Here is a 16,821-nt window from a genome sequence, read left to right as displayed (position 1 = left end):
TATGTCAGCCGTCAGCACCCAATGTCAGCACCCCATCCATCATGCCCATGTCAGCCGTCAGCACCCCATCTATCATGCCCATGTCAGCCATCAGCACCCCATCATGCCCATGTCAGCCCCCATCCATCATTACCCCCCATGTCAGCCATCAGCCCCCCATGTCAGCCATCATGCCCCCCATGTCAGCCGTCAGCACCCCATCCATCATGCCCATGTCAGCTGTCAGCCCCCATCCATCATGCCCCCCATGTCAGCCGTCATGCCCCTATGTCAGCCGTCAGCACCCCATGTCAGCCGTCAGCCATCAGCCCCCCATGTCAGCACTCCATCCATCATGTCCATGTCAGCCGTCAGCCCCCATCCATCATGCCCCCCATGTCAGCCATCATGACCTTATGTCAGCCGTCAGCCCCCCATGTCAGCACCCCATCCATCATGCCCATGTCAGCCGTCAGCACCCCATCCATCATGCCCATGTCAGCCGTCAGCACCCATCCATCATTACTCCCATGTCAGCCATCATGCCCCCCATGACAGCCGTCAGCCCCCATCCATTATGCTCCCTAATGGGGGACAATGTTGGAGTCTGCACCATCGGGGGGGTGACATGATGAGGGACAATGTTGAAGTCGGTACCTGATATATCACTGGGGTCTGGCTGGAGTGGGGTCGGTCTGGTCCTGGCTCCAATCTCAGCTGGCTCTGCCTTAAGGTGTCTTCTCCAGAGTCCAGACTAGAGTCCAGCAGGGTCGGCCAAGTTCCAACAAGTCGTGCCTCAGTGTTACTCTGTGACTGTGTTCTTCTGCTGCCAGCCTGGAGGGGCAGCTTTTACAGGTCATAGCAGACAGAGCAGCTCCGCCTCCTCGCCTCCCTCCGCCGCGGCCCCACTGACAGTCAGTGACGCCTCCTTTGGCCTGAGCGCCGCACGGCACACATGTAGGCAGGACAGCCGCAGGCTGCCGCCCCCGAGAGGAGGGAGGGGAGCGGGCGCCGGGCACACAGAACAGTGCTCCAGACTAAAAAAAAATTCCAAGTAGCCATTGGCTCCTGAACTGAAAAATTTAGGAGCCAAATCAAATTTTTAGTTGCCAAATCGAAACTGAATCAAAATTTTGGTATCGTGACAACGCTACGCCGATCAGATCGGCGTAGGGTTGTTTTGAAACCAAAATTTTGATTCGCTTTCGTCACCATAAAAAAGTATTGTGATACTCAATACCGTGCAAAAAAAAAAAAACAACAAAAAAAGCTGTGTGCATTTCGCATTTTATGAAACATTCGGCCCATAATAGAACAGTCCTATGCTATTTTTTGGGGTGACAAGGTGACTAAAAAGGCTATGTAATATGTTTATTTATTTATTGTTTATATATTTTATATGTAAAATTGGGAAAGGGGGGATTTAAACTTAATATTTTAAAGTACTTTCACATTAGCGTTTTTCATTTCCGGCACTGAGTTCCGTCACAGGGGCTCTATACCGGAAAATAACTGATCAGTTTTATCCCCATGCATTCTGAATGGAGAGTAATCCGTTCAGGATGCATCAGGATGTCTTCAGTTCAGTCATTTTGACTGATCAGGCAAAAGATAAAACCGTAGCATGCTACGGTTTTATCTCCGGCGAAAAAAAATGAAGATTTGCCTGAATGCCGGCTCCGGCATTTTTCCCCATAGGAATGTATTAGTGCTGGATCCGGCATTCAAAATACCGGAATGCACCCGCACTAAATCCGGACCCATTCACTTCTATGGGGCTGTGCACATGAGCGGTGATTTTCACACATCACTTGTGCGTTGCGTGAAAATCGCAGCATGCTCTGTTGTGCGTTTTTCGCGCAACGCAGGCCCCATAGAAGTTAATGGGGCTGTGTGAAAATCGCAAGCAAGTGCGATTTTCACGCATGGTTCCTAGGATGAAAGTCTATTCACTGTATTATTTTCCCTTATAACATGGTTATAAGGGAAAATAATAGCATTCTGAATACAGAATGCTTAGTACAAGGTCAATATAATAAACATTGGTGGCGCAGTGCGCCCCCCCATCACCCCAATATAATAAACATTGGTGGTGCAGTGCGCCCCCCTCAATATAATAAACATTGGTGGCGCAGTGCGCCCCCCCCCATCACCCCAATATAATAAACATTGGTGGCGCAGTGCGCCCCCCCTCAATATAATAAACATTGGTGGCGCAGTGCGCCCCCCCATCACCCCAATATAATAAACATTGGTGGCGCAGTGCGCCCCCCCTCAATATAATAAACATTGGTGGCGCAGTGCGCCCCCCCCATCACCCCAGTATAATAAACATTGGTGGCGCAGTGCGCCCCCCCCATCACCCCAATATAATAAACATTGGTGGCGCAGTGCGCCCCCCCAACACCCCAGTATAATAAACATTGGTGGCGCAGTGCGCCCCCCCCATCACCCCAATATAATAAACATTGGTGGCGCAGTGCGCCCCCCCTCAATATAATAAACATTGGTGGCGCAGTGGGCAGTGCCAATGAGGGTTAAAAAATAAAAAAATAATTAACTCACCTCCTCCAATTGATCGTCTCCTGTTCTTACTTCTTTCTAGTTTCTTCAGGACGCAGGACCTGTGGTGACATCACTGTGCTCATCACATGATCCATCACCATGGTAATGGGCCATGTGATGAGCTCAGTGACGTCACCACAGGTCCTGAAGAAACTAGAAAGAAGTAAGAACAGGAGACCGGCAGCTACCTGATCAACTGGAGGAGGTGAGTTAATTTTCTTTTATTATTTTTAACCCTCATTGGCACTTCCCACTGTGCCACCAACGTTTATTATACTGGGGGAGGGGGGGCGCACTGTGCCACCAACGTTTATTATACTGGGGGGGGGGGGGGGCGCACTGTGCCACCAACGTTTATTATACTGGGGGGGGGGGGGGGGCGCACTGTGCCACCAACGTTTATTATACTGGGGGGGGGGGGGCACTGTGCCACCAACGTTTATTATACTGGGGGGGGGGGGGGGGCACTGTGCCACCAACGTTTCTTATACAAATACAGGAGGCGGGTGCCGGAATCAAATAGCCGGCACCCGACCTTTGTGACAGGGAGCTGCGATCAGCGGCAGTTAACCCCTCAGGTACCGCACCTGAAGGGTTAACTCAACTGCAGCGGATCGCAGCTCCCTGTCACAGAGGTCGGGTGCCGGCTATTTGATTCCGGCACCCGCCTCCTGTATTTGTATTAACAGGTCAGTTTTCTTCATTGGTGGCGCAGTGGCCACAGCCCCTCCCCTCCTCCTCCTGCCTCTTCTTATTGGCAGCGGCGGGGACAGCAGCAGCACAGGGGGGAGGGAGAGACTCCTCCTGCGCTGCTGAGAACGATCATCTCCTGTGCCCGCCGCTGTATTGAGCAGAGCTGCGGCGGCGGGTCTAGTCGCTAATGGCATCTGGAGCCCTGCAGAAGAGCCGCATTAAAGTGTGTAAAGAGCCGCATGTGGCTCGCGAGCCGCGGCTTGCCGACCACTGTGATAGACCAACCCAAAGTAGCAAGTATGCGAAGTGAAAAGAAAATGATACATGTTTTTTTTTTAAAATTATGAATAAAAATCTGAAAAGTGTGGCGTGCATTTGTATTCACCCCCCCGGGTCAGTACTTTGTACGACCACCTCTCACTGCAATTATAGCTGAAAGTCTTTTGGAACATATATCTACCAGCTTTGCACATCTAGAGGCTGACATTTTTGCCCATTCTTTGCAAAATAGCTCAAGCTCAGTCAGATTGGATGGAGTGCCTGTGAACAGCTATTTTCAAGTCCTGCCACAGATTCTCAATGGGATTCTGGACTTTGACTGGGCCATTCTAACACATAAATATGCTTTTCTGTAAACCATTCCATTGTAGCTATGGCTCTATGTTTAGGGTTGTTGTTCTGCTGGAAGGTAAACCTCCACCCCAGTCTGAAGTCTTTTGCAGTTTCTACCAAGTTTTCCTCCAGTATTGCCCTGTATTAAGCTCAATCCATCGTCCCATCAATTCTGACTAGCATGATGTTGAACACTGTGAGGATGGTGTGTTCAGGGTGATATGCATTGTTAGTTTGACACCACACATAATATTTGGCATTTCGGCCCAAAATTTCAACTTTTTGGTCTCACCTGACCAGAGCACCTTCTTCCATGTTTTCTGTGTTCTCAAAATGTCTTGTGGCAAACTGGACTTTTTATGGCTTGCTTTAAAAAATGGCTCTCTTCTTGCCACTCTTCCATAAAGGACAGATTTGTATAGTACACAACTAATAGTTGTCCTGTGGACAGATAATAGTTGTCCTTCTGAGCTGTGGATCTTTGCAGCTCCTCCAGAGTGAACATGGATCTCTTGGCTGCTTCTCTAATAGTGCTCTCCTTGCCTGGGCTGTCAGTGTACACACAGGTGGACTCTATTAGGTGACTTCTGAAGGCAATTGGTCTTAATGGATTTTACTTGGGGGGTGCTACATACAAATGCATGCCACACTTTTCAGATTTTTATTTATTAAAAAATTTGAAAACCATGTTATCATTTTCTTTCTACTTTGTATTGGTCTATTACATAAAATCCCAATAAAATTAATTTACATTTTCGGGTGTAACGTGAAAAAATATATGAATACTTTTTCAAGGCACTGTATACACACCAGCTTCTCCTTCCAGCTGATTGATAAATCGTCTGACACTAGAACATGGTGAGAGCAAATTTGGATAGCTACGTATTTTTTCTCTGTTGCTATAGCATCCAAAGCTTTTTTATTTGTATTGTTTTAATACTCCTCACTCCTCTAGTTAGCTTGACTGAACAGGCATTCGGAGATTGTGAGGCTAAGGTTGGAAGTGAGCTGACCGCCCTGGATCTTTCAGGTTGAATTACAATAACTTCTTATTGTGCCACATTTTGTGGACCCACAATCTGTCTACATGTCTACCCGAGTCACAGGTAGAGTAATCTATAGTGAAGACTTTCCTGAGGCTGGGGAATCAGAAATTTGACATGCAGTGGATGCATGGATTTTACCACCACTTCAGTCCATGGTGAGTTAATGGATACATCCAACAGTTTCTTATTTTGGCTCTTGAGACATCTGTTCCAAGGAGTGTATATTATCTTGGGAGAAGTTGACATGAAAGTGGGCCCTAGTATTATTTCTATAGTGAAAATAGGTGATCCAACACTTTCATGACATAACAACTGGACGCAGGGTGAGGAAAGGTGAATTGCCCCCTTCAGGATTGCATCTCCCCTCTCTGATGGCAATTTTAGCTGAAAAGAATTTATGATTAAACCAGGTATTCCAGCTTAGTTAGGACTAGCTATGATTCCTTGCTATTGATCAGTGAGCCATTATCCTGTAACAGTTGCATGGATGTGTGCAGAATCATTTGGAGTTGATGTTTGGAGGATGCCTTTACCTCCAATCCTCTTAAGTATGGGATGTTAATCACACTGTGTATCCTTAGGGAACCTGTTAGAAACACTGCACACTTGGCAACACCGTAAAGGTCAAAAAGGTAAGCCAGCACTCCCCATATTACCTCTTGTGCAATATAATCCAGGAAAACAACGAAAAATGCCCAGCACTGAGATGAATAAAAGTCTTCAATTTTTATTCCATAAATTTAAAAGAATACAATTCTTCACATGGACAGTGGACATTTTTAGTTGTTTTCCTACACTTGGCAAGACCCTGGGAGCATAAAAAATGCTGAAGGGCAGAGAAATGAATTGCAGATGAAGTGTCCAAATTTGTGTTTACTGTAACTAGTGTTGAGCGAATTGAAGTTAACAAAGTGGACTTTGATCCGAATTTCAGGAATAAATCGATTTGCCAAAGCCAAATTTCCTTGCACTTCATGGTAGCGAATCAATTTTTCCTGAAATAGCGGGAAAACAAAAAATACATACTCCCCACATCCATTTGCTTGCGGAGAAGCCATCGCAGCTATCTTGATTGATGAAAACATGACAAATCGCCTGCGCAGTGACGTGTGAGAATTTCCTGTGGCTGGATACCATGGGAGTGTGCAGGTACACATCTGTAAGATGTATTGTGACCAGAAAATCTTTCCTCCAAAACACATGACTGATCGAATAGTCTTTATTTTGAATTTTTTGTTTCTGAAGATGGCACTTCTTCTAATACTGCCTTTTCCAACAATCCCTGGAGGACCTGAAGAATTGAATTCTTGTTTGGATTGGGGGAAAAAAAGGCATCTGGAAGGAATTCTCAGAAATCACGTGCAGCAGCTGGCTACAGAAATGGGTCTTGGATGGTGCTGGAGCAAGAGGTACAAGGGTCACCGTATCTCTGTGAGAATGCTTCCCCATCATCCCCATCGGAAAGCTGGCCAAGAGCTATTTGCTGGGTAAAATGCATCATTACAGTGAAATGGAAGCCATTTTACTGTCACAAACACCAGGAGCATATTAATAAATGTACTGACATGATTTGCCTTACCTCAGTAAAGAGAGGGCACTCCAGTGACGTGTAGACACTGTCCCCAGATGCACCGCCCACCCAGCTCCTCTCAGCCGGGCAGTGCACAAAAGAGGTGCTGCATACATAACCCCATGGGGGGAGTAGCCAACCATGACCGGAAACAAAACCAGAGGTAAATGTTCTCCTTGCAATCAAGAGGCGCAGTAGCTGGGCCACTTAAATGGGAAGGCACAGTCTTGAATTACCTTCAGGTAGAGGGACTGAGACTGGGCACCAGCAAGTAATTCCATGCATGCACCATATTACTGACTCATGGCACCTAACTCTCAGAGAAGGGAGGTGGTATACAGACAGGGAGCTCAGAAAGGCTTTGAGAGAGCTGGAAAGTGTCTGTAAAAGGCACAATGTGGTAAGACCTTGTCTCCATCATGAGCTAGAGAGAAATAAAATACACTGGCTCCTTCCTCCTGCTTAGCTTTATAGGGGCCATGGTGATTGGTTAATTGATTGATCATTACTGCTTATTAACTTGTCTCTGTCTAGTTGTACCTAAAGGGGCTTTAACCATTTGGCGACTTCTGCCATAGAACATCCAGGAAAAATATTCTTCCTACATGTAAATGCAAATTAGATGTTTTTTTCTTTGTGGTCCTGCCTTGGCTGATTCCTAACATAAATTATTTGTTTCAACTGTAATAGCTGAAGTACCACCTCAAGAACACAAATAATTTTATGTTCACAGCCTTCTCATCATCAAAATTGTAATGTGAATCAGAATAAATAAAACATAACTTTTAATAAATACACTTAAAAGGTAGTATAGACAAAGCTCAGCTATCTCTAATAACCTTTAGACACAAACACCAAGGGTCTGCATAGTGGTCAGTGCAGAAGCCCATAAGAACAGTACCAAAATGGGCAGACATACCTTGTCATTAAAACCTGTGTCATTTGCAGTGGCGGATTACAATAGGGACGTTCGGGTCGGCAGCCCGGGCCCAGCGCCGCTGGGGGGCCCAACGCTGACCCGAACGCCCACATACTGCGGCGGGGCACGGGAGCGCATAGCTCCCTGTCCCGTCCGCGATCACAGCCATAGGCTTCAGGCCTTGTAGGCCTGAGGCCTATGCGGTAGAGAAATCCTGGCGCAGGCGTGCGTGAGGACGTCATCATCGCGCGCCTGTGCCGGGACGCAGCACTGATGCGCCTGACTCATCCCGCCTTCCTCTGCGAGCAAGCGCCTGGCCCTGGACATAAATACTCACCTATCTTTTCATTTTTTTGTTCATTTTTTATTTCATGTGCCTACTTGGGGGGGGGGGGGGGGGGCAGTGTGGGGACAAATTACTATATGGGGCAGTGTGGGGACAAATTACTATGTGGGGGCAGTGTGGGGACAAATTACTATGTGGGGGCAGTGTGGGGACAAATTACTATATGGGGCAGTGTGGGGACAAATTACTATATGGGGCAGTGTGGGGACAAATTACTATATGGGGCAGTGTGGGGACAAATTACTATATGGGGCAGTGTGGGGACAAATTACTATATGGGGCAGTGTGGGGACAAATAACTATATGGGGCAGTGTGGGGACAAATAACTATGTGGGGCAGTGTGGGGACAAATTACTATATGGGGCAGTGTGGGGACAAATTACTATATGGGGCAGTGTGGGGACAAATTACTATGTGGGGCAGTGTGGGGACAAATTACTATGTGGGGCAGTGTGGGGGACAAATTACTATGTGGGGCAGTGTGGGGGCAAATTACTATGTGGGGCAGTGTGGGGGCAAATAACTATGTGGGGCAGTGTGGGGGCAAATTACTATGTGGGGGCAGTGTGGGGGAAACTATTGTGTGGGGGCAGTGTGGGGGAAACTATTGTGTGGGGGCAGTGTGGGGGAAACTATTGTGTGGGGGCAGTGTGGGGGAAACTATTGTGTGGGGGCAGTGTGGGGGAAACTATTGTGTGGGGGCAGTGTGGGGGAAACTATTGTGTGGGGGCAGTGTGGGGGAAACTATTGTGTGGGGGCAGTGTGGGGGAAACTATTGTGTGGGGGCAGTGTGGGGGAAACTATTGTGTGGGGGCAGTGTGGGGGAAACTATTGTGTGGGGGCAGTGTGGGGGAAACTATTGTGTGGGGGCAGTGTGGGGGAAACTATTGTGTGGGGGCAGTGTGGGGGAAATTGCCATGTGGGGACAGTGTGGGGTAATTTCTATGTGGGGACAGTGTGGGGTAATTTCTATGTGGGGACAGTGTGGGGTAATTTCTATGTGGGGACAGTGTGGGGTAATTGCTATGTGGGGGCAAATTACTATGTGGGGGCAGTGTGGTGGAAATTACTATGTGGGGGAAGTGTGGTGGAAATTACTATGTGGGGGAAGTGTGGTGGAAATTACTATGTGGGGGCAGTGTAGGGAAAATTACTGTGTGGGGGGGCAAACTACTATATGGGGGCAGTTTGGGGGAAATTACTGTGTGGGGGAAAATTACTATGGGGGATTACTATGTGGGGGCAGTGTGGTAGAAATTACTATATGGGGGTGTTGCTATTGGGGAGGCACTGTAGGGGCAATTCTATTATTTCTGGGGACACTATACAGGGATTATTGCCTGGAGCACAATAGAGGGTGGTATTATTACTCGGGGCACTCTAGGGGACATTATAGCTGCTGTGGACACTATAGGAACATTTGGGGTAATTTATCAAACTCGTGTAACGCAGAACTGGGTTAGTTGCCCATAGCAGCCAATCAGATTCCACCTTTCATATTTGACAGCTCTTTTGGAAATCCAGTTCTACTTTACACCAGTTTGATAAATTACCCCAATTATGTCTATTAGGGTCACTATTTTTTCAGCAGTATAGTTCCTGGAGCATTGGGGAGCAAAACGGGCACAGTATTGGGGGTGGCAGGATGACACTGTGGGGACACCAGGATGGGGAGGTTGATGGAAAAATTGAGAAATCTAACGTGTCTGTGTTACAAACTGTAGAGACGAGATGCGGCTGAAAGAATTTGCCATGGTGGTCTGGGTCAAATGGAGGAGAAGAGGAAAGAGAAGGTCTACATGACAGGAGATGTCACTGAATGTAAGAGGTATGTGGTGCTGTATTCTCCTCCATGTCTTTTTTATTACAATTATATGTATTTTAAATTTGGTGACCAAATTTTTCAGTTTAGGACCCAATTTGGGGTATTTTTTTTTTTTGTCTGAAGATGTCATATGGCCTAAGAAGAGACTGTGGCGCCCATGAAGCACCGCAGCCTCTTCATACAAAAAAATAAAAAAATAAATAAAATAGAGGGGGAGGGGGGGCCCAAGTTGGGTAGACAGCCCCGGGCCTATCATGCACTTAATCCGCCCCTTGTCATTTGTAAAATACCACAGATATAAGTCCGGCTAAAAGAAAAACTGAAAGATCTTACTGGTAATCTGAAGGGGTTTATAATCATAAGGTACCAGTATAAGATGATTGGAAGAAAAACATCCAACTCCACGTCTAAGCAGGAAACCCTTTTTATTAATGCGGTTAAAAATCTTCATACAGGATAGTTTCGTCAACGCGTTTCAGACCATATGACAATTTTGGTCCTTCCTATGAGATGATTAGTTGAAGTCATGTGACTCTGTGTCTGGGTGCTTCTGTTCCTCATGGCTGTGCGCATTAAGCAGGCAGAACTGACTCTAATAATCCCTAATCAGTATGTGAGGGAGCCCTAATATGCCCTTCCTGCCTAAATGCAGAGCAGCCGCCTTGACAAGGGCAAACCTGTCTGGAATCTGCCCCATAGAACAGCCACTATGACCCTATACTGACCTGATTTGACACATTTCTCTCCATTAGTAAATAAAGAGGCTCAAACAAGTTAAAAATAAGTTTTATTTAAAAAAATTCAAAGTAAAAAAAATACAGCTTTTTTCCATTTAAAAATTGCAAAAAATAAAATCTCCATATATTTGTTATTGCCGCTTCCAAAACGACCCGCACTACACAATTATCATGTAATTTTTCCTGTTTTTGCTTTTTTGCCACCAAAAAAATAAATAAAAATTTATCAAAAAGTGTTATATACCCCAAAATGCTACCCATAAAAATTAAAAAGTGTCCTACAAAATACAAACCCTCACACAGACCCACAGAAAGATTTTCTCTTTAAAAAAAAATATATAGTTTTTTTTTTATGGTGCAAAAGTAGTAAATTGTAAAATAAACTACTGGTCAAGTTAAAGAACTAGATGATCTACTAGTTGAAGAAATAACTTCTCCTTTCATTGTCATTTTAGCTATCATTATGGGAGATTTCAATCTTCCAGATATAAACTGGAAAACCAAAATAGCAAGTTCTACCAGGAGTACAGATATTCTAAATTCCCTACTGGGGTTATCTCTACAACAAGTGGTTGAGGAGCCAACCCGGAGGGAGGCCATTTTGGATTTGGTATTCACAAACGGGGATTCGGTATATGATGTCATTGTAGGCGAAACCTTGGGATCTAGTGATCACCAGTCAGTGTGGTTTAATATAAGAACTGTGAAAGAGTCCCACCACACAAAAACAAAAGTTTTAGATTTTAGAAAAACAGACTTTTCAAAAATGAAATTAGTCATAAATGAGTCCTTATCAGACTGGAACGGATTACATGGAGTCCAGGAGAAATGGGACTACTTAAAAGGTGCATTATTGAAGGCAACAGAAAATTGCATTAGACTTGTCAGTAAAAGCAAAAAAAGGAGGAGACCACTGTGGTACTCAGCAGAAGTGGCCCAAATCATTAAAAATAAAAAGCTAGCTGTCACGGAACCATGAACCAGACGTACAACAAGAGATAAGTGAAAATAAGAAGGCTTTATTGAAAATAAAGCTGTAAAGCAAAAGTCCAAACGGATGGTGAAACCGAGCAGAGTCTTTGCGAAGCCAGAGGTCAGGAACCAGAAGGGTAGTCAGACGAAGCCAGGATCAGGAACCAGCAGGGTAGTCAGACGAAGCCAGGATCAGGAACCAGCAGGGTAGTCAGACGAAGCCAGGATCAGGAACCAGCAGGGTAGTCAGACGAAGCCAGGATCAGGAACCAGAAGGGTAGTCAGACGAAGCCAGGATCAGGAACCAGAAGCAGCAGCAGTCTAGAAGCATGTGAACACAGGGGGACCAAGCAAGGAACTGAAGCCACAGACCTCCTATATATATGAGCTAGGCATCCAGCTCCTCCCAGGGGAAGGAGGAGCCGCAGGGTGGAAGGCTACAAGAAACCCAGAACCCAAGATGGCCGCCAGCACATGTCAAACGAAGGAGAGCAGCAAGCAGGTAAGACCATGACAGTACCTCCCCCTCAAGGGCCCCTCCTCCGCGGAGCACAAAACGGTTTCTGAGGGAAGCGTGCGTGGAAGGCTCGGAGCAAGGCAGGAGCATGGACATCTGCGGAGGGAACCCAGGAACGCTCCTCTGGACCATAACCACGCCAATGGACCAAAAACTGCAACCGACCGCGGACCAGGCGTGAGTCCAGGATATTGCTCACCTCATATTCCTCACGATTGCCCACTTGGACCGGACGAGGCCGAGGAACCGAGGAAGTGAAACGATTACACACCAGAGGCTTCAACAGGGAGACATGAAACACGTTGGAGATCCGCATGCCAGGAGGAAGCGCAAGGGCATAGGCTACCGGGTTTACCCTGCGAAGCACTCGGAAGGGACCAACAAAGCGAGGCGCCAGCTTGGGAGTGGGCACTCGAAGGTTGAGGTTGCGGGTGGACAACCATACACGGTCTCCGACCTGGTAGGAAGGAGCAGGCGCTCGTCTGCGATCAGCCTGGAGTCTCTGGCGCTGCGCAGAGACCTCAAGGGACTTCTGGATCTGTACCCAAGAAGCACGTAGGACGGAAAGGTGATCCTCCACAGCCGGAATATCCTGGGGAGAGAATACCTCCGGTAACACGGCAGGTTGGAACCCATAATTGGCCATGAAGGGAGACGTCCCAGAGGAAGAGTTCATCGCCGTGTTCCTGGCAAACTCAGCCCAAGGCAGGAGGTCAACCCAATTGTCTTGGTGATCGGAGACATAGCAACGAAGGAATTGCTCCAAGGCCTGATTGGATCGTTCTGCGGCCCCATTGGACTGAGGGTGGTAGGCCGAGGAGAAGGAGAGATGAATCCCCAACTGGGAGCAAAAGGCGCGCCAGAACCTGGACACAAACTGACTCCCCCGATCCGACACAATCTCCTTAGGCAAACCGTGCAACCGGAAGACCTCCCTGGCAAAAATCGTGGCCAACTCTTGTGCAGAGGGTAACTTCTTGAGAGGAACACAGTGGCACATTTTGGAAAACCGATCCACAATCATGAGAATGACCGTATGGCCTCGGGATGCAGGGAGGTCCACAATGAAATCCATCCCCAGGTGTGACCATGGGCGCTCCCCGGTGGCTATGGGTTGCAGAAGGCCCAACGGAAGGTGCCGAGGGGACTTACTCTGGGCACAAACGGAGCATGCCGCTACATATGCGGCGATGTCGGAACGTAGGGAAGGCCACCAGAACAGACGTGAAACAGCCCAGGACAGCTGATTCTTTCCAGGATGCCCCGCGGTCTTGGAGTTATGGTAGGTTCGCAACAACCGAGTGCGCAACTCCTCAGGCACAAAACATCTGCCGTTGGGTCTCCCAGAGGGAGCACCAGATTGAGCCGCCAAAATCTGCTCACCCAGGGGAGAGGTCAGGCTGGTGCGAATGGCGGCCAGGATCTGATTCGGAGGTATGACCGAAGTCGGAATCGACTCCTCCCTGGACAGCTCGGAGTACTGCCGTGATAAGGCATCCGCCCTGATGTTCTTGGAACCGGGTAGGTAGGAGACCACGTAATTAAAACGTGACAAGAACAGAGCCCATCTGGCCTGACGTGGTGTCAATCTCTTGGCCTCAGAAAGGTAGGTCAGATTCTTGTGGTCCGTCAGGATGAGAACCGGAACCACCGAACCCTCGAGCAAGTGCCTCCATTCTTTAAGGGCCTGCACGATGGCCAATAACTCCCTGTCACCAATCTGATAGTTGCACTCCGCGGAAGACAGTTTCCGGGAGTAAAACCCACAAGGAAGCAGAGGACCCTCTGGTGTTCTACGCTGAGACAGAAGGGCGCCTACTCCCGTCTCAGACGCGTCCACCTCGAGGACAAAGGGCAACCCAGGGTTGGGATGCGACAGAATCGGAGCCGACACAAAGGCGGACTTTAGGGCCTCAAAAGCTCGGATGGCCTCGAGCGGCCAGACCTGGGAATTACTGCCCTTCCTGGTCAGATCCGTGAGAGGCTTGGCCAGCATGGAAAAGTCCCTGATGAACTTCCGATAATAATTGGCGAAGCCCAAAAAGCGCTGCAGGGAACGAAGACCACTGGGCTGGGGCCACTGTAAGACAGCCGAAACCTTCTCAGGATCCATGGAGAACCCCTCAGCGGAAATGATGTAACCTAAGAAGGTTACCTGGGATCGGTGAAATTCGCATTTCTCAAGCTTACCGAACAGCTTGTTCTCTCATAACCGTTGCAACACTCGTCTGACATCCAGAATGTGGACCTCCATGGATTCAGAATATACCAAGATGTCATCCAAATAGACTACCACACACTGCTGCAACAGGTCACGGAAAACATCGTTGATGAATTCCTGAAAGACTGCGGGCGCATTGCACAACCCGAAGGGCATAACCAAGGATTCGTAATGACCGGTCCTGGTGTTAAACGCGGTCTTCCACTCATCGCCCGCCTTGATCCTTACCAGGTTATATGCCGCCCTCAGGTCGAGTTTGGTAAAGACCGTGGCCCCTTTAAGGCGATCGAACAGCTCGGAAATCAAGGGTATCGGGTAAGCGTTCTTGATCGTGATGCGATTGAGACCCCTGTAATCGATGCAAGGCCTCAACTCACCGCCCTTCTTTTTCACAAAGAAAAATCCAGCCCCTGCCGGGGACGAAGACTTGCGAATGTGTCCGCGTGAAAGCGCCTCCCTCACGTACTCCTCCATGGCCTCATTCTCCGCTACCGACAGTGGATAGACTTTGCCACGAGGAGGAACGGCACCAGATTGTAACTCTATGGCACAATCGTATGGGCGGTGCGGAGGTAGGGCAACCGCGCGCACCTTATCGAATACATCCCGGTACTCCTCGTATTCAGGAGGCAACAGAGAGTCCGAGGAAGTACACAGCAACTTGACAGACCCATGGATGCAACTAGCCCCACACTGCGGTGACCACGAGAGGATCTCGACCGATCTCCAATCGAAAGTCGGATTATGCTTCTGGAGCCAGGGGTACCCCAAGACCACCGAGTAGTGTGGAGACGAAATAACCTGGAGGCAGACCGACTCTCTGTGAACGGCACCAATGGCTATCCCCACTGGAAGGGTCTCATGAGTCACGTGTGGCGGCAGAAGGGGTCTGCCGTCTATCGCCTCAAGAGCCAGTGGGGAACCTCGAGCCTGCAGAGGAATGGAATTGGCGGCAGCGAACACACTATCAATGAACAAACCACCAGCACCAGAGTCCACCAACGCCTGGGTCGTCACCGAGCCCCCGACCCAGGAGAGGACAACAGTGATCAGTGGTTTGTCAACACGGGAAACCGGGGACGAGGAGACTCCACCCAAGATCTGCCCCCGACAGGATCTCAGGGTACGAGCGTTTCACGGACGGTTCGGACATGCCAACCGAAAATGCCCACCGAGACCACAGTACATGCATCGGCCCTCGCGTCTCCGGAGTGCCCTCTCCCCCTCGGACAGGCGAGCAAACCCCAGCTGCATGGGTTCACCCCCAGACAAGTCATCCCCAGGAGGCGTGGGAGGAGAGGGAGGCACGGGTGGGACAGCAAACGTAGGCACCAATCTGTTAGAAGACCTCCGCAGGTTCTCCTTAAAGGAAGGTCTCTCCCTGAGTCTGGTGTCAATCAAAATCAGGAAAGAAATAAGAGACTCGAGCTCAACTGGTAGGTCCTTAGCTGCAACCTCATCCTTCAAGGCATCCGAGAGACCATGAGAGAAAGCAGCGACCAGAGCCTCATTATTCCAGCCCACCTCTGCTGCCAGGGTACGAAACTCAATGGCGTATTCAGCTACGGATCGTGAACCCTGTCTGATGGACATAAGGAGCTTCGCAGCAGAGGCAGCACGAGCCGGCACATCGAATACCTTCCGAAGAGAAGCAACAAAACCGGAAAACTCGGCAACCACCGGATTGTTGTTCTCCCATAAAGGGCTGGCCCAGGCCAAGGCCTTGTCCGAGAGCAGCGAGATCAAGAAGCCCACCTTTGATCTCTCAGTAGGAAAGGCATGTGGCAGCAACTCGAAATAAATGCCCACCTGGTTAAGGAAACCTCGGCACTGAGTTGGCTCTCCCCCAAAGCGCTGTGGAAGAGGGGCAGAACCGGTCATACCCCGAAACACCGCAGGCGCAACAACAGGTGTCGGGGTAGACTCTGGCGCAACAACCGGAGCGGCAGTAGGAGCGAGCCCAGGAGCGACAACCGACCCATCGGCAACGGGAGCGAAATGAGCCGTGCGTTCAAGCAGGGTTTGCAACGCCACAGCGAACCGACCCAACAGGTGATCCTGCTGATCAAGTCTGGCAACCAGCGTGGGTAGCGAGGATGGCCCTGTACCGTCAGAATTCATGGCTTGGTCCTAATGTCACGGAACCATGAACCAGACGTACAACAAGAGATAAGTGAAAATAAGAAGGCTTTATTGAAAATAAAGCTGTAAAGCAAAAGTCCAAACGGATGGTGAAACCGAGCAGAGTCTTTGCGAAGCCAGAGGTCAGGAACCAGAAGGGTAGTCAGACGAAGCCAGGATCAGGAACCAGCAGGGTAGTCAGACGAAGCCAGGATCAGGAACCAGCAGGGTAGTCAGACGAAGCCAGGATCAGGAACCAGCAGGGTAGTCAGACGAAGCCAGGATCAGGAACCAGAAGGGTAGTCAGACGAAGCCAGGATCAGGAACCAGAAGCAGCAGCAGTCTAGAAGCATGTGAACACAGGGGGACCAAGCAAGGAACTGAAGCCACAGACCTCCTATATATATGAGCTAGGCATCCAGCTCCTCCCAGGGGAAGGAGGAGCCGCAGGGTGGAAGGCTACAAGAAACCCAGAACCCAAGATGGCCGCCAGCACATGTCAAACGAAGGAGAGCAGCAAGCAGGTAAGACCATGACACTAGCATTTTGTAATTATAAAAAAACCCCAGAGCAATGAAGATAAGGAAATCTACAAGATTAGGCAGAGAGAGGCCAAGCAAGTTATAAGAACTTCTAAAGCGCAGGCAGAAGAAAAACTAGCTCAGTCTATGAAAAAAGGGGATAAGACATTCTTCAG

The sequence above is a fragment of the Bufo bufo genome, chromosome 4 (assembly GCF_905171765.1).
Source record: "Bufo bufo chromosome 4, aBufBuf1.1, whole genome shotgun sequence".
Classification (NCBI taxonomy): domain Eukaryota; kingdom Metazoa; phylum Chordata; class Amphibia; order Anura; family Bufonidae; genus Bufo; species Bufo bufo.
Note: the sequence above shows the minus strand (reverse complement) of the source record.